This window comes from Canis aureus, chromosome 32 (genome assembly GCF_053574225.1).
Source record: "Canis aureus isolate CA01 chromosome 32, VMU_Caureus_v.1.0, whole genome shotgun sequence".
Classification (NCBI taxonomy): domain Eukaryota; kingdom Metazoa; phylum Chordata; class Mammalia; order Carnivora; family Canidae; genus Canis; species Canis aureus.
This window is the reverse complement of record NC_135642.1, coordinates 11,148,321-11,166,928: the sequence shown is the minus strand read 5'-3', so window position 1 is coordinate 11,166,928 and position 18,608 is coordinate 11,148,321. Positions and strand designations below refer to the sequence as shown.

The 18,608-nt window shown below is 38.2% G+C and overlaps 1 protein-coding gene and 1 long non-coding RNA gene across 3 annotated transcripts in view; one reads left to right on the top strand and one right to left on the bottom strand.

Annotated features, from left to right (window-relative positions):
* LOC144302848 (uncharacterized) overlaps positions 1-18,608 on the top strand; it is a 308,111-nt gene that overhangs the window by 89,677 nt on the left and 199,826 nt on the right. The window lies entirely within an intron of this gene.
* Positions 1-18,608, bottom strand: part of LOC144302982 (uncharacterized) — a 45,618-nt gene that overhangs the window by 2,693 nt on the left and 24,317 nt on the right. The window contains exons 3-5 of one of the 2 annotated variants that reach the window (XR_013370028.1): positions 18,453-18,543; positions 12,520-12,618; positions 334-1,417 (exon numbers count right to left, since the gene is read on the bottom strand). This is a non-coding gene — a long non-coding RNA (uncharacterized LOC144302982). The remainder of the gene's footprint in view (positions 1-333; positions 1,418-12,519; positions 12,619-18,452; positions 18,544-18,608) is intronic. The other variant, XR_013370027.1, reaches the window with a different exon arrangement.

Here is an 18,608-nt window from a genome sequence, read left to right as displayed (position 1 = left end):
CTTTAGATTTATTGAAGTTGCTGTCAGCTTACCTTTGGCGATTACTACTAGCCAGCAGACCCCATTAATAGGCGAAATAAAATGAGCTATAATCATTTCAAAAAATTAAATAAATAAAATATGTTATTCTCCTAAAATTATGGAATACCAAAAATTGATGAAAACAAAAGAAAAATCTAGTGCCATACCTAGTTTCTAGCACATATTTAGGTGGGTATTTATTGAATAGGAACTCAATAATATATTTCCTTACACAATAATAATGATAAAAATAATAATAATTAAAAATAATAATAATAAAATAATAATAATAAAAATAATAATACTCCTCACATTTAAATTCCCCTTTATAATTTGTAAGGTCTTTTAGAATCATTATGTCATTTGGATTTTGCCCACAAACCTCTGAGTTGGGCAGAGAAGAGCATCTTACAAATTAGGATTTTGAGATTTTCAGAGATTAAATCATTTTTCCAAGGTCACATGTAAGTGGCACTGGAACAACACTATTGTTACTTGACTTTTTATTCTTTAATCAGAGATCTTTCAAGTCCCCTCTGTGTGCTGTGTCCCCTGCTCTCTCCACTATACCACGTGCACTATAGCTTGCAAATAAAGATAGGAAAATGTAGAAGCATCACCAAGTCAGGGCCTAAATGAAGCTAACAGTTCCTAACCAGTAGACCACACTAGGATGCAAATCTTATTTTGTTTACTTTCACTGTGTGGGTTTCTAATATTCTGCAAGCTATGGCAGTCTATATTTGCTAACTCCAAGTTACAGGTTGCTTTTCTGAAAGGTGGATTTACTGGTTTCAGCTTCAGCTTTTCCTTTATATCATTTACTTTAAAGGGAAGCCATTTTGTGGCTTTGAGCTCATCTTTCACTTAAGCATATAATTGAATGCCCACACAACCCTCTGTTTCTGTCTTCCATAGCAGACCACTTTTCCTTCATTTTTGTACAGAGGAAGAGGAAAGGATTGGGTATAAAGGATAGGCCAACATCCCTGAGACTAAGGAAATTGATAAACTCATCTCTGAAGAAAAATCCTTTTGCTATGATGTCTCAATTAACTTAATTTTTGTGGTCTGGCTTTGCAAACAGAAACCTGAGACCATGGATGTGCTCCCAATGAAACACTAGGAAGGTGCAAGTAAGTGAACTCTGGTGTTGGCTGGGTAGGCACATGCCCTGGGGAACTGGAGAGCAAGCTCTGTCCACAGTTCTCCATGGATGAAAGGCAGTGCAGGCTAGTACAATTGCTTCTCAGGACTCCTGATGGAGAGGGATGGGTGAGGAGAGGATTGAGTACTCCAAAGCAATGGGGTGGAGGAAAAACTGGTCCAAAGGACTGGTATATGTTTACACATCCATTCTTTCATTTTCTTCATATTTATTGAGTATAGGTCCAACCTGCGATACAGATAAAAGATTATGAAACAGGGTACTTGCCTTCCTGAACAATATTCTAGGGTGAAGATGGGCAAAAACCCCAATTTTAAAAAATTAATTACAGATCATGATAAATGTTAAGCATAAAATAAACACAGTGCTATATTAGTTAACAACAGTGAAGTAAAGGTAAAGCCATGCATAGATGGGGAGGTCAGGAAAAATCATAAAGGCAAAAATGATAAGCCTCTGCCTGGTATCACTCCCCTCGCTACTGCAGACTGAACACAGCCTGTCTCCTCCTCCGTCAAGCCATAATACTGGTCTCTCCTAAAGACAAGGAGTAAGATGCCTAAAACAATCATTCCTCCAAAGCCATGTAATTAACTACTGTGACGTGTTAGCTAATTTTGTGATGTGGCATTGTCATGAATTGTTCTCTCTTGCCAAGGAAAAGCAATTTCCTCCTTCTTTACCTTAACCTTTCTCGCTTCTTAACTATGGCCACTTCATTTCCAACCTCCCTAGAGAAGAAAGTGGAGTTCCCTTGGTGGTGACCACTGTGCATTTGTAGGGATTAGGAGAACAGCAGGAGGCTGCTGGATCTGTGACTTCGTCTAGTGGCTTTGTGCTCAGGGAGAAGATAATAGGCTTAACTGACAATGGGATGGATTCAAGTTAGGAACAAAGGAAGCCTTCGTGGCTGCAAAGAATCACCAGGACACATGACCACTGGAAGCATAGAGTTCCATTCCTAAATAGTTATGCGGTGAACTCTCTAAAATTATTTTGGTGCAATCCTAACTTTGGGGAAGGAAACAGTCTTCAGCAGACTTCAGTCTCTTCAGGTCCTATGAAGCTATAATATGGAATGTGGCATTTTTTACCTCCTTTATTAATATATTATTGCATTCTAAAGTTTTCCATTAGATTCAACCAACAGTGCAAAAAACAGTATATATTTGGAATTTCTTCTGATAGTCTTTTTTGGGACAAACTTTTTAATTGCATGAGCTTTTCCAGATGTGAGGCTCACTCTATGGGAAATAACAAAGAATTTGTGAATTAAGTAAACTATCCTGCCTTTATGCTCTTTTTTTTCTGTGTGGTTGTATATTATAAATAGAACGTTGAGGTTAATCATCTCAATTACTAGAAAATGCATTCTTAGAATTATTTTGCTTGATAAAAATAATTTTTTAAGGAAAAAAGAAAAGCAGCTGTTCTACATTTATAACAAGATTGGTGTTAAATATTTAAAATCTCTGTATTGAGTCAACCTTGTTTCATCAAAAATTATGCTTCAGACACATTTCACCTATTTACTGCTGACTTGCTTGACCTTTTTGGCTTGATGCTAATACTATTCTATCCAGATTTGAAATACTGACATTTTCCTGACCTAAGTGATGACAATCCTTATAGTCTGTTCTGATGGAATGAGTGTTTGGTGTTCTTTCTGTATGAATTATCCACAGAACTGTTCTAAGCTGCACCTTCATGCTACTGAGGCTTCTTTCCTTCTTTACTGAGGGCATCTGGTTTCCTTGGAACGATTCTAGAAGGCTTTAAACTATCATAGGAGTGAAGAGCTTCTCCAGCAAGGCCTCTTTATGAGAATACCCATGTCTTGGGACAAAGTCTTAGACTCCTATCTCACAGGGAGAAGGTGAATTTATTCTTGGTCATTCCTGAGACACATCAGCAGATGGTCAGCCTGGGGCTGATGCTTCTTGACCTTCCTTCACATTGGATTATGGGAAGTACCATAATGTTGGAGAAAACATTTGGTTTGCACATATTCCACCACTGTAGTGGAACATTATTTAGCTGGGGCTGTGATCATGATTCAGAAAATTTACATTTTTCTGGCATAGGGAGCCAAGTCCTAGAGGGAATCAGGAAGCAGGCCTGATGGGCATCAGCATAAGGACTACAGGGATAAAATATTCTCATTCTCTTTTACATTTTTTTTCTAATGCATTTGCCTGGAGAGCTGTAACTGGATATTATGCTCATGTCTACTGTCATTAAGAATAGAAAAAAAAGGAAGAAGTGGTGTCCTTGGCAAAAATGGTTAAAATAAATACAAGTTTGGTGTATAGATAAGATGTCTGCAACCTAAAGAATTTAAGATTTAGGTAGAACTGCTGTACTGGAGCACCTAACACAGATAGAAAAGATATTCATGTACCTCTATTCAGATATTTCTATAAAGTTCCCCCAGTTTTCTAGCCCAGTGAAGACAAGCATGTTGGCAAGTAGGTTGGTTCAGGAAAGATAAAAATATTTATAAACCATGTGTTTTTACATTTAAAATGAAAGCAATTTTATTCAATTCTGTAATTATAATTCTTTTGATTTAGATTATTAACTCAAGAACTTGAATGAGAACACAGGTATTGCTCTTTATTTATTGCAATATTAACATTTGGGTAGGTTTAAAAAGAAAGTGTAAGGCAGCTTTCTTATTTCTTTCTCCTTATGACTGGAAGAGGTGCACACAGTTAAAGGTATACAGGTTGCCCATTCTGTAGAGGTCTTTTTCTTGCTTTTTGGTTTACTCCTTTCCTCTCCTGATAAGGAGAACTTGTAGTCAAATTATTTACTTCACCTCTGTAGGGCTCAGTTCCCTCCTTAAAAAATTCTCAAGTCTCTTCCATTTGTAACATTCAATGCTTTCAAGGCTTAAAAGGAAAATTGAAGTCCTAACGGCCATCATCATTAGGATGAGCTGCCTCAAATTGATGTTTACTCTGTACTTCTTTGGACCCAAACAAGGTCAATCTGAAGAAGCAAGGGGGCAGGCAGAGTCAGAAAAGAGGCTGCAAAAGACCTGCCCAAAATCAGAGCTTACATTCTGGTGACAACTGGACCTTTCCAAGACACATCAGACTGCATGGAAGGCAAGCTCATTTCCATTCTCCTCCCCCTGCCTGCCCTCCCCTGACCCCAAACCCCAGCTTGTCTTGATTTAGTTTTAAGATAATTAAGAAAAAATATTTTAAATATCCAGATATTTGTAAAGACTTAGTTCTACATACCTATAAATGAGGTAACTTAAATTATTTATTTATATTTTGAGAAGGCAGATAATGTGTGAGGGGGGGAGGAATGAAGAAAGATCTTTTAATTTTGGAAATGAAGAGAGATATCTCCAAAGGAGAAAGTACAGTTGACCCTTGGATAATGTGAAGGTTAGAGATGCCAATTCCATGCATAGTCAAAAATCCCTGTATAACTTTTGCCTTTCTAAAATCTTTTACCAAGAGCCAACTATTGACTGGAAGCCTTACCAGTAATATGAACAATCAATTAACGCATATTTTGTATGTTATATGTATTATATATCATTTTCTTACAATAAAGTAATCTAGAGAAAGGAAAGTGTTGTTAAGAAAATTGTAGGAAAGAGAAAATACATTTATATACTGGAGTGTATTTATTTTTTTTAAATCTCCATATAAGTGGACCCACATAGTTCAAACCTGTGTTTTTCAAGGATCAACTATAAACAGAGGTGATAGTTTGGGACTATGGATAAAATTATATTTTAAGAAAGGACTCATTTATAGTGAGAAACTCAAATTAATTGTTTAAGATGAATGTAAAAGGGATGATGGAAGTTCGATATGTATATTTAGCCAGCATCCATTGAGACATTCTTATGTTGTGTTTTAGCTAGATTTTTGGAAGTTAATGACAGGATGTCTGCCCTTAAGGAACCTTGAGTAATAGAAGAGACAAGTGAGTGAACAAAGTGACAAGGTAGCATGAGGGGCTAGCACAGAATATTATGGGAGTAGAAGGTTGATGATACCAAGTCTTAAAACATTAGGAGATCTGGCCAAGTCTTAAAACGTTAGGAATTCTACCAGAAAAAGAGAGAGGGCATTCTAGAACAGCAAGTGCCAAGAAGAAGATTGGGGATAGGTGTTCAAGAAGGCAGTAAGGGTACTGCAGGCACTTCCAAGCTTCTGAAACCTATAAGACATATGAAGAAATGAAGGCAAAGGCATTTATGGGGGTAGGCAAGGTCTTGGTTATGGAGGCCTATACCAGGGTAATGAGTTGGGCTTTTTTTGTTAGGGTTGGGGTTTTATAATTAGGTATTTCTTAGGAAGATGATACTGACTCAGATGGTCCTGATTTTATTGAATAACTTGACTTTCTGGACATACCTACCATAATGAGCAGCACAGGGCATTGGAATTATACTGAGAAATAGGTAAGGGAAATACCCAAGATTCTAACATTAACCCCCCATGCCTGCACATCTGTGACCTCAAACATATGGAAAAATAAGATTATTTAAAAAAAATAATAGGAAATGCTCCTCTCTGTGCCAGGACTGCATACTTATGCCTTGCTAATGGTTATACTTTAGGGATCAATGACTAAAGCATGGTTCTTATGCTCTTATGCCACTAGAATAGAAGAATATTTCTTCCTTCCCTTTCTTTGTAACTATGGACAAATCAAGCGACCTTATATTCACACATAATCATAACTCATAGAAACCCACCCACTGTGGGAAACTGAGGCTCAAGCCCTTGCTCCAACATGAAATGGGGAAACCACAAGAGTCAACATGGCTTGTTCCTGCCCTGTTGGCAGAACCATTCTCAAATGGCCTTTCAGATGTTGTGCCTGCCTTTGCTTGTTGGCAAGTTTCAAAATGCCTGGGATTAATCAGCTGACTTTCCCTATAGCTTTCAGCATGGGCTGGGCAATTCCTTTGAAAAGTCTTGGTCTGACTTTTTTATGTGTCACTTTGATAAGGTGTTAGGTGAAATCTTGGAGACTTTCCTGCTCAGTCAGAATAAACGTGTTACAAAGTGAATCACTAGAGAAATATTTTGACAGTAATGTTGTTTGAAGTATTACTTCTTCCATTAATGAAGGGAAGGCCCATATCACCCCTTGCTATTCTGTTCAGCTCTGGTTATCTGAAAAGCTATTTAGTGCAATGACATTTAACCAAACTTTCAAAGTTGCTTACCCACTGTCATTGACTGGACTTGGTTGCTGAGAAAGTCACTAAATGGATCATTTAGTGATAATGACCATAGATAGGCTTGAAATAAATGACTCCTTGCTGTACAAGCAAGGGAGCCTTTGTAATGACCAAAAACTGATGAGTCACCAGAAAGCTTTTTTTGTTTTTAAATTTTCATTTGACTTGTCATCATTTCCTTTACCACATTGCTCTTGAAATAGTGAAAACCCATGCAAAGGTAGACTTTTGTGAACACAGTAAAACCATGAATTAGATTAGGCTATAGGCTGAGCCACATTATTTATTGTAAACAAATCATTAGGGTTCTAACTTTCTATATTGGTGGTTCTCAGAGTGTTGTTCACTCTGGGGGATGTCCCAGATTCTTCTGCATGGTTCATGGAGCCAAAACACTTTTCATAATAATAATATATTATTTGCCTTTTGATCTCTGTTGACATCTTCCCTGGATGTACAAAAGCAGTGATGGGTAAAACTGCTGGTGCATAAGCAAAAATCAAAGCAGAGCACCAAAACGTGTTAGCAACCATTGTATTCTTCACTACTATGTTTGCAGTGGAAAAAAAATGATTCTGCTTTCACATAAAGTTGTCCTGATGAAGCAGGAAGAAAAGATTAATCTTATTCAATCTTCACTTTTGAGTACCTTTGTTTGTTTTACTATGCTATGTGACAAAATTGGAAATAAAGGATAAAGTGCCTCACCTGCACATTGAAGTATGGTGATTGTCTAAAAACAAAGGTGTGCACTTATTTGAGTTCAAACTAAACTAGATATGCTTTTAATGGGACACTCTTTTCATTGAAAAAATGACAAATTATAGTTATCCAGACACGGGTATTTGGGAGACATTTTCTCAAAATTAACAAAGTCAGCCTGTTACCTGAAAGAACACGACTGTGGAATTTGTTGCTAATAATAGAATTTAAGCTTTCAAGTAAAATTAGATTTTTGAAAACTTATCTGTGTCTGTCACCAGGAGCTTGACTGCTTCCCAGTATTAAAACTATTTTCTGATAAGATTAGTGGTATAATGAATATAATTTTTTGATATAGGGTCATTATATCATTATATGTTATAGATGTAATATGTTTATGTATAACATTACAGATTATATATTAGATGTGTAAAAATCTTGGAAAATCTTGGAAGACTTGCACAATACAATGAATTAGCAATTTACCTACTCAAGGGTAAAAGATCCATTCAAAGTGCCAAAAGGTGACAGCATTTCAGTGTACAAATGCATGGGAAGATTCATTGATATGGTTTCATATTCCATATTGCAGCTGATCCTTAAGAAACAGTGCTTGTCAGGTTGTGATTGTGTCATGATTATCTAAAAAAGGTATTAAAACACTCTTCCCTCTTCCAACTACATATCTGTTTGAAGCAGGATTTCATTCATATGTTTCAATGAAAACAACATATTGGAACAGATTAAATGCAGATTAAATGTTGAACAGATCAAAATCAGATTAACTAAGAGAATCCAACTGTTCTTCTATTATGAGATTTTTTTTTTTGTTTTAGAAAATAAGGCTGTTTTCACAAAAGATTTTAATTATGTTGACATATAAAGAAAAACCTATTTTAAAATAAATTAACAAATACTTTTAAAATTTTAAGTTGTTGGATGCCTGGGTGGTTCAGTCAGTTGAGCATCTGACTTTTGATTTTGGCTCAAGTTACGATCTCAGCCCCGTGTCAGGCTCCATGCCCAGCACGTGAATCTGCTTGAGGTTCTCCCTCTCCCTTTGCTCTTTGCCCCTGTTCATGCTCTCTTTCTCTCTCTCTTTCTAAAATAAATAAATACATAAAATCTTTAAAAGAATTTTAAGTTGCAGTTTCTAGTATGGTAAATATTTATAATTGTAACCTACATAAACAAAAGTACTTTGAAGTCCTCAGTAATTTTTAAGTGTGTTAAGGGGCCCTAAGACCAAAGAATTTGAGAAGCACAGTTTTTTATTTTAAGAACTGGATCAGGGCACTTGGATGGCTCATTAAATGTCTGCTTCTCTCAGGCCATGATCCTAGGGTCCTGGGATCAAGCCCCATGTCAGGCTCCCTGCTCAGTGGGGACCCCTCTTCTCCCTCTCTCTCTGCTGCTTCCCCTGCTTGTGCTTGTTCTCTCTCTCTCTTTCTCTCTCTCTGTCAAATGAATAAATAAAATCTTAAAGAAAAAAGAACTGGATAAAACTAAATCCTACCATAGCTATTATCATCAATGTAGTAGGAATAATATATTGAACTGAAATTAGAGGCACTTTATTGAGTGATCAGGTAACCAATTTTCTATGTAACCAGTTTTTACATGCTGGTCATATGACATCTGTTACTAGAATGTGAATAATAATCATCTGGGGGACAATTATTGGAAATAGGGAAAATATCTGATAGTTAAGATTGCACTTACTTGAAACATCATTTTAGGTGTTTTTATAATTTTAACTTTCTTTAATTCTATAATGAATTAGTAAAATTTTGCTGTGGAAGTACAAATAGTTGCTAATTTGATATTAAAAATTTTAAAGACAGAAGGTATATTCTTGCTTCAACCTTCGTTTGCATTTCTGATCATGACTTTTGTCTGCTTAGACATACAGATCTTCTGCACATTCACAGAGAAAAGCAGGTCTAAATTCCTTAGCATGCTTTCAAGGACCTTTGCAACCAGGCATTGACGCTCACCAGCCTTATTTGCCACTTTTATTCCATCTTTCCCTTCTTTATCCATTTCCGCCAATCTCCCATCTCCCATCACTTGTTTTGTACACCAGCCATGTTAAATTTTTTCTAAACACGCTTTTTTTCCTTCACATGCCTTGGGACTTAAAAAAAAAATATATATATATATATTTGTATACAAATATATATGTATTTGTGTATTTGTATAGGGGTGTGTGTGTATATATATATATATTTTTTTTTTTTTTTATTTGAGAGATAGAGAGACCAGGGGTGGAGGGAGCAGAGGGAGAGAATCTCAAGCCGACTCCCTGCTGAGTGTGGAGGCAGCCATGGGGACATGGAGCTCCATCTCTCTACCCTGAGATATTGACCCCAGCTGAAACCAGGAGTATGACGCTCAATTAATTGAATCACCCAGGTGCCCTGTCTTGGGATTTTATTTTTAAGATTATTTATTTATTTATTTGAGAGAGAAAGAGAATGAGAGAGAGCATATGGAGGCAGGAGTAGGGGAAGAGAGAGAAGGAGAGGGACAAGTGGACCCTGGCATCGTGACCTGAGTGGAAGACAGATGCTTAACTGACTAAGCCACCAGGCACCCCTGGCCTTGAGACTTTTTATACCCTATTTCCTCTTCTGGAATGTTTTTATTTCCCTTTTCCTCTATTCAACAAATTCTTATTCATCCCTCAAGATCAAGGGTTATGTACCTCCACTGAGGAGCCATTTTTCATCCATCTATTCATTCAACAAATGGGAGATGCTAGGCAGTGGTAGACTAAATCATACATGGTTCCTATATTCATGCATCATGTAAATAATCACACAAATGAAAGTTGGCAATTGTGGTGAAAGCTGCTCTAGGAGAGATTCAGTATGCTGTAAGAGTTTCAATGAAACAATTTGTCCTGGTCAGGAAGGTCGGTGGAGGCTCCCATGAGGAAGTAACACTTCATGTAAGCACTGAATAATGATGGGGATAAAAAAGAGGAGAGGGAAGGAAAGTGCCCTACATGGGTAAGGGCATTTGGCAAGAGGGGGCATATGGATACTAGAGACTAGAAGAAGAGCACTGGGTTAAGTGGAGGTACGGAGGGAGGGAGGACATTGAATTGAGAAAGGAGATAGAATCCAAAGCAAGCAGAACTCTGCACGTTAATGAGTTTCATCTTTAACTTAAGAGATTTACAAAACTATTAAAAGCTGGAAGGATGATGGAGTCTCAGATTTGCATCTCGAAAAGACCACTGTGGCTGTTAGAGAGGAATAGACTAAATAGAGGATAGAGCTAATATAGGGAGATCAGAACTGAAGTTAGTGTGATAATCTAACAGCACAGTGTTGGTGGCCTGGATGAGGAAGATGAGGGAAAGTGGGTGGATTTCAGTGATGTTTAGGCAATGAAATTAATGGGCATGGTGATGAACTGCAAGTATCAGGTTAGGGCGTGTTAAGGATGGTACCTAGGATTCTAGCTTATGCAACTAAATTCATGAAGAGGCCATCTACTAAATAAACTAAGAGGGCCCTGAAGGAGGTCCAGGCTTAGGAGGAAGCTCCTGACTCCTCCAGGAAGAGATAGTAAATGCTGTGGCCCTACATTTGCTACAGAACTCTCATTTTTGTAAGGACATTTGTCTATTTTCTTTTTTTTTTTTTTTGGTTGATGTTTCCCTTTCCACAGTGGTGGGATCCACTATTGTGTGAGCCTTTATAGAAGACAGAACACAACCACCCAGTCTAGAAAGCAGAGGTAGAACCTGCAACTTCTGCCCAGCCCTGACACAGAGGTCTTAAGTAAATTGGGCTGTGGCAATTATTTGCTTCCATATAGAACCTTGACTTTAGAGAAGTGGAAAAAAATGAACTTATAGTTGATTTCAAATACATTCATGTTCAGTAGTGGCCATGGAAGTGACCAGCTGGGGTAGCAGTAGTGCTAGAGGTAGTGTTCTAATTATAAACTTCGGTATGAATCGTGCTTCTCAACCTCTCTTGATGACTACCTATTTTCTAAATTTGCTTCCATGGCCTTTTAATTGAACATCAATTGATGATGCTAGCTAACATCTCCTGAATGTTTCATATGAGTCAGGCACTGCTCCGATCAGTTCACATATATTCGCCATTGTAATCCTTCTAAGTGACATATACTGCTGAAGACTTCATAGACAGATGAGAGTATGAAGCATAGAGTGGTTAAGGAATTGCCATAGAAGCCCTATAGCTAGTAACTAAGAAGGACAGAATGGAGGACTTGGAGCCTGGCTCCGGAGCTAGCCTTCTTATTAAAGATGGATTTTGTGGCTTATAAACAGAAATCTTGACTGTACATTTGGTTCTGTGGTCTCTTTCCCTCTGGAAGCTCCAAACATGTTAAGGGCAATGATGGGGGTATTGCTCTTAGCACCTGGCACAGTGCAAATGCAGTAAGCATTCAGAGCACTCAGGGTAGCAGCAGGAATATTTCCCCCAAGATTCAGCTCCCCTCCCTTTTCTGCAAGCATGTGTATTACTCCTACTTGCCTCTGCTCTACTGCTGCACAGAGCAGGGTCCCCAGCCCCACACTCTTTGGTAAATGCTTTCTCTGCTTCATGGCACTTGTCAACCCAGGGCTGCAGGTGCCAAAGCAGGAATGAAAGCTCCTATTGTACAAAAATCCATGCAAAGGATCTGTGTTGAGGTTTGTGTGGGGACAGGGGAATGCTAAAAGCCAGCTGACAACACAACAGGACAGAGTGAAACTATGTGGTTTCGATTCCCTGAGAGCAGGAAGCTCATTTGTTCAGAGCAGCTGAAACAGTTAGGAAACCACACAGCGTCCGCATTCCATGTGAAGCAAACGCCGTGTCCCCAAAGCCAGTGAAGCAGCAGTCCCTGAAGGTGATACTGTCCCAGCCAAGCTCTTCCCCTCCCTGGGGACTTCCTGTTGCATAAGGAGCCTTTCAGTGCTGGTTTGGGAAAGGGTGAAGAGGGTTGAGTTTGAGATGGAGTTTCTGATTTGGAAGATCCTGAAGATTGAGGGCCCAGGGCCAAGGGGCCCTGGGGTTACTCAGTGGCCTCTAGCTTACCAAGGTGGGACATGGTCTAGTGTGGTGTCCCTGAACCTTCCTCACCAGACAGCATGCAGCTGCAGGGTTTCCCAGACATTCTTGGATAACTTGTGATCTAAAAGCCATTCAGACTGGTTGGAGAGACAGATCGTTCCTGTCCTAAATATCTGGGGAGTTTGTAAGGGTCCCCTTTAGTCTAGAGACTAAAGGCAGTGCTGAGCTGTCCCTGCAACTTTCCTTCTATTTCTAAGAACAAGTCAGGATCTGAGAGAGTCTATGTATGTCTGTGGTTGTAGATTCCTATTCCCCTTCACCACCACCCTCACTTTTCTTGCGGGAGGTGCAGGCCATACCATTTCAGTGTCTGTGGTGCTCTCTGCTGGCAGCTGCAGTCTTTTTGTTCCTGGAATGGGAGGCCTCTGTAATCCTGCATAAGCCACTCCTCCTGAGTCCTGGTACCATGGAAAGCAAATTAGAGAGGATTTGGTCAACAGCCAGTGTCTAGACCTTCCCATTCCTGGAAGCACTTCTTTTGCCCATGTAAGAGTCAATTACCCTTCCCATAAAGATTCAATCATAATTAAAACTAACCCCTCTCTCTTGTCTTCTCAGTAGCTGACTCTCTGGGGTTGTAATGCGCTCCCAACTGGGCCAAAGCTGTAGCTCATCTCCTACACGCAGGAGGCCTTGCAGGCAAATCAGGCTTATGTTTCTCTGTGTTTTGTATTTGTTTTTAAATTTTGTTTTGTTTTTCCAAATGGTAGAGCCAAGGACAGTGGTGCCATCTGGCATGGGCATGGGTCATAGAGGGAAGAAAACAGTTTCTCCCCCATAATTTTCTGGCCCTAGGTGGGCCAGACCACCTAGGTTCAAATTCTGCTTCTGTCACAAACACCCTCACCCTAAATAAATATTAAATCCAGGTGAAAACAGCATGCTTACTATGCAAATGCAGCTTTAAGACACATATCCTGGCCCTCACCTTCCAGCCAAATCGCTACCATCCAACCCCATGATGCAAAAATTCTTGATACTGCCAGAACCACAGTATCAGAGATCAGAACCAGTTTCAAAATTTCAGAATCCATACCACCACTTGTTTTTCATTAACTGACTTTGTTAATGCCTGTCAATCGCATGTTGCCCTCAGAATGGCTGTTCCTCCTCAATTTCTGTCAATAATGAGAGCTCATAAAAGAACAGTAGTGGGAAACCAGTTAACTTTCTTCAAGCAGAGATACATTGGAAAGGCTGAGAATGCATTAATCTAAAAGAAAATATATTCACGAACTTATTTTAAATTAAAGTTTTAAGATTGTAATGTGAGAAAAGTAATGTGCAGAAAATTATTTGTAAAAAGAGGGGGGAAGTGGAACACCTGGGTGGCTCCCTTGATTAATCATTCAACTCGTTCGTGGCTCAGGTCAAGATCTCAGGGTTGTGAGGTTGGGCTCCATGTTGAGCACAGAGCCTGCTTAAGATTCTTTCTCTCTCTCCCCCTCTGCTCCTGCCCCTAAAACAAAAAAGGGGAGGTGGAAGAGGAAGGAGGGAATACATATATGTGTATGTATATATGCCTATATCTTGCATATGAATAAAATGTCTAGAAGGATATCCAAGATTAATAACAACATCGACTTTGTAACAGTTACTCTTCTAAGCATTTTACATATATTAACTTACTTTTAATCCTCATAAAAACTCTATGAAGGAGCTGTCATTATTATGCCCATTTTTCAGATAAGAAAACTGAGGCACAGAAGGGTTAAGTGTTCTGGCTGAAATTACAAGTCTGGAGAGTGCAGAGTCAGAATTAGAGCTCAAGACACCTAAGGGCTGCCCCTAGGAAAGAGAACTCATTGGCTGAAGGATGAGAGCAAGGAGGGAGAAATCTAGTTTTATGCTTCTTTGTGCCTTTTGGATTTTGAATTATATAAATATGATATATATATTATATGAATAAAAGAATAAAAACTTAATAATGAACATTTTAAATAAAATATAAAATTTAAAATAACTTAAAGAATTACACCAACCAAGAGATTCAGTAGTAACACAGTGGTTAAGAGCACAGAACCGGGGCCAGACCACCTAGGTTCAAATTCTGCTTCTGTCACTAAAACTGGCACAAATTTGTATCCTCTCTGTGCCTCTTGGGGTTATTATTTTGAGGATTAAATAAGTTAATACGTGTGAAGGTCTTAGAAGAGTGTGTTGATACATACTGAGTGCTAAGTATTAACTATCATCATCTAAAATAAAAAACCTAAACTTATTCAACAGTCAGTGAATCCTGAACATTTTACTGTATACCAGGCACTGAGCATTTACTGTATATGTACCAGGCACCAAAGGGGCTATGGAACTGGAAGATAGCATCCTTCAGTGATGGAGTTTGGTGTCCTGGGCACTAGATAGCGTCTTGCTGCTTGGGTGATACAGCTGATACCCAGCCCCAAAAGTCTTCCCCAGCCTTGCTTCTTTCTCAAATCTTATGCCTCATTGAACACCCAGCAGAAAGTATCATTACTAGTTGATACTTTCTCTGCTCTTATTTACACTCATGTGACATCTTTTCCAAGAGGTACAAGATAATTTTACTATAGTTTATGAAAAAACATCACCAACTGAAACTGTTTCCCTGCTGCATGTGGCCCAACTGAGTTCATCTGTCTAGCAAGTTAAAGTAGACCGTAATGAAGACATACATGCTGGGTTCCAAGACTTCCATGAAAATAGACAATATTCTCTTTATGTAAGCTCCAAGAGGGCAAGAATTTTGTCTCTTCATTGTTATAGTCCCAATATTTACAATAAGACCTGGTATATATCTGGTGCTTAATAAATACTCATTGGATGAATGAATGAATGAATGAATGAGTGAATGAGTAAAATAATGATAGACCCACAAGGCAAATTATTTTAATTTAAATTCACTTAAGAATAGAGGGAATTGAGACTTAAGGGGGTTATTTAACCTACTCAGGGTCCTCAGAACTAAAATGCATCCTCAGGTTTGTGTGGCTTTGAATCCTGCCCTCTTCTAATGCCAGATTGAATCATAGCAATAACCCCTGGCTTTATCTAGCAGAATAAAAAGGGCTGTGTTACTGGACTTAAATTTGGTTTGGCTTGATTTGGTTGTGCTGTCCTCTCTCAGGATCAAGCATTTGTTATCACTGTTCCCATGTTCTGCAGTGCTTGTGTGTAGGTCGCCTTTTGCCCCAGGCATGCCACTCACCTCCATGCAGAGAAAAGACAGGTGCTGTGGAGGAGGGCCAGCATTTGTGGACCAAAGCAACAGGACAGAGGCTTCCAGAAGTTCCAAAACTATCCCAGTACTGCGGATTAACATTCAGGAAAAGTGCAAACTTCACCAAGGCAAGGATTTCTATCTACTTTGATGTGATGATCACCAAGCTCCTAGATTATCATTCGGGACTCAAAAACTATTTTTTCAAGGAATGAGCAAATAAATGAATAAGGCAGTGGATGAGGAAGAGGGAAAAAAGGAGGAAAGAAGTTCGACAAAGTGTAATAGAACAGGAGAGATGACTGTGTATAAGAAGAAGAATATAAATCTTAGGGAATGGTGAATGCTTTTTTTCCTCTTTATTTCTGAAGGATGCATTTTACTGGTACAAAGAAAAAAATTGGGCTGAAGGACTAAAGAAGGTTTTTGTTTTGGAATTAGCCACACCTTGGTTCTAAATAATTTCTATAGCTGAAATGGTCAATTTGAATATTCTCTTACCAATCTCTTTATGCCTAACTTTTCACAAATTAAAATGATTTGCCATGTATTGGTGAACATCAGAGAAGTGGTCATAAGAAAAACTAATGAGAAGAAATAAGAAATCCCTTTCTGTTACTTTAATGAATGATTTTGAAGCTCTCACACTGATTTGGGTATATTAGTCATCAATAGCATGACCAGTAGGAATGTTGCTCAATTTGTAAATAATATTTGCCTAAGTGCACTTAATCACAAGCTTCTGTGTCCAAAGCTTGTTTCAGTATTGCTGCATGACTTTTCTCCCTGTGGACTGCCCTTTGAACCAGGATGTCTAGTTCTTGAGTTCTGTCCATAGAGGTTAACTATCTCATAAGCCCTACAGACCAAGGAGAACCTGATGTAAAATGTCCCGGCCCGACAGTGGGAATGCATGGAACACCACCAACAATCATTGTTTTTGGATAGAAGTCAATGTCATGTTCAGTCTTTGGTTCTGCTTGACCAAAATCCTATAATACCGCGGTGGGTTGCTTTTTCCAACTGTCATAACCAGAAGAGTTTTTCCAGGCTACCAAGTTGAAGAGCAGAGGGCTTAAGAAAAAATCAAGTAATACAGCCAAGAGGTAGCCTCTAGGTCAGCAGGGAGGTGCTGTGGTTTCTGGTCCCAGGTCTGATCTGGACTCTGTGTGACTTCAACAAAGGCTCTTACCTCTTTTTTTGGATATAAGTGTGTTTGTTGGAAAAGAAGATCACACTGAGCCTTGTCTAAAGAACAACAGAATTAACTACTTGCTTATTTACTTCAGTGACCAAGACCAGTTCTATCATTTGTTAAGTGGAGACAGAACTTTCTACTGAGGTGACAGATGTAACTCATGATTCATAAACTGGCAGTGTCCTGATAGTTCCTGAGCAGTGTTTCATTCTCATTAGGCTGCTTTGAATGGAGAAGAAAGAACATGAAAAAGACTAATAAATTATTTAATCAGTCACAAAGACCACACCATTTAATTGAGAACAGATACTGAGTTCTTGTCTTTTCATTTGATGTCCCAAATTATTTGTTCATGAGACCACAGGTAATTTGCTAAAGAGAGTCATGCCTGCTGACAACTACTTTGCTTAGAAATATGCCCTGTGCTCCCATTTCAAATATTGCATCAGTAAGAAAGAAAACATTTCATTGAAAATTCCCTTGTGTTTTCCACTCCATCACTTATGATTAATTTTTTTTCATGAAGAACGGGGTGTCACCAAAATTTCAAAAATATTTTCCAAGTGTTTTCCATAATACAAAGAAAGGCTAATTTTTCTGAGGCTTTTATCTTGAATCACCCAAGCTAACTTCCAAGTGCATTTTTATGTAGTTTTGGAAGTATCTTCCTCTGCTTTTCATTACATTTTCCTAATTTTTGCCAAACTGATTTTGAAATTATAAGAGAAAAAATCTAGCTACTTCAAAATCAGTTAGTGTATGGCCATATATGTCTGGCAAGCAGATTCACAGTAGTTTAGGTTATAGAATGTCTTTTAATGTTTGTTAATTGCATATAAAAAGGCACTTATATGCAGAATAAATATTCTAGTAGAGAAGTAACATGATCATCCATCTATGATTTGTTAAGAACTTTTGAAAATTCTCACTCTGTTCTTTTCCTCATTCCCTTCTCACTGCTTTAGGATGATTAATATACTATCTCCCATCTATTTTTATGATCTGGAAATTATAAAATTACAACATTGTGCTTTTCTGTTTGAGCACAAATACTTCAGCAATTGATGGCATTCAGTAGTGAAAAAAGTGAAACGTTATTTATATATTCATATAAACTGTTTATGTTAATATTACAATAAATACATAAATGCCTTCTCCCCAATTTATACTTATCAAGAGGAAATGGCATCCAAATCCATGTCTGCTTAGAGAATGCCCATATGAAGAGCTACAAGGCAAGTTTATTATTGTGTAACTTCCTATTTGCAGTCAGTGACTGGATTTATTTAATTTTAGCCCAAATGACCTAGAAGTAATGCAAGTGGAAAGAGAAAAGGGATAGCATTTCACATACGCATCAGCTCATTGATATCTTTACACATATGGATCAGGGGCAGATTTTTGTTTTGATTTGTCTCACCCCTATGCTGAATAGCAGGGCAAGAAAGAAGCAACTCTAGCCCTGAGTGTACGTAAGCTTTGAATCATTCTACATTAAAGTGAATTTTATTTAATTATTTTCTTCAAATTCTGTGACAAAGCAAGTGGTCCTTGCCAGTTGTGTTGATGGTAGGAAGATAGCAAAGAAAAGAGAAGAAAACAGATGTTACAGAATTTTCAAGGTCGCTCAGGGGAGCTTACCCTTCTCCTCCCTCATTCTCTCATTATCCTTCTCAAATGGCACCTAAAATAACCAGATGAACTAGGCCCAAGAATGAACCTAGTGAAATCTCACCAAAGAAAACTTGTAGACCAGGGACTCAGTGGGAACATTTCAGACTGTTCCACTGGTCTAAAGGCTGCATCATCCTACTGGCTCTAACTTTGCTACTTACATCTTGGTTACTGCACTCTCCTAAGAGAAAACATTTTTTTAATTTCTTTTTTTTTTTGGACAAGTGGGCATTTTGGTAAATAGGAACATACCTACAAGAAAAAAAAAAGGTGCAAGGATGTGAACATAAAATTAACAAAAGAGGAAATATAAGTGG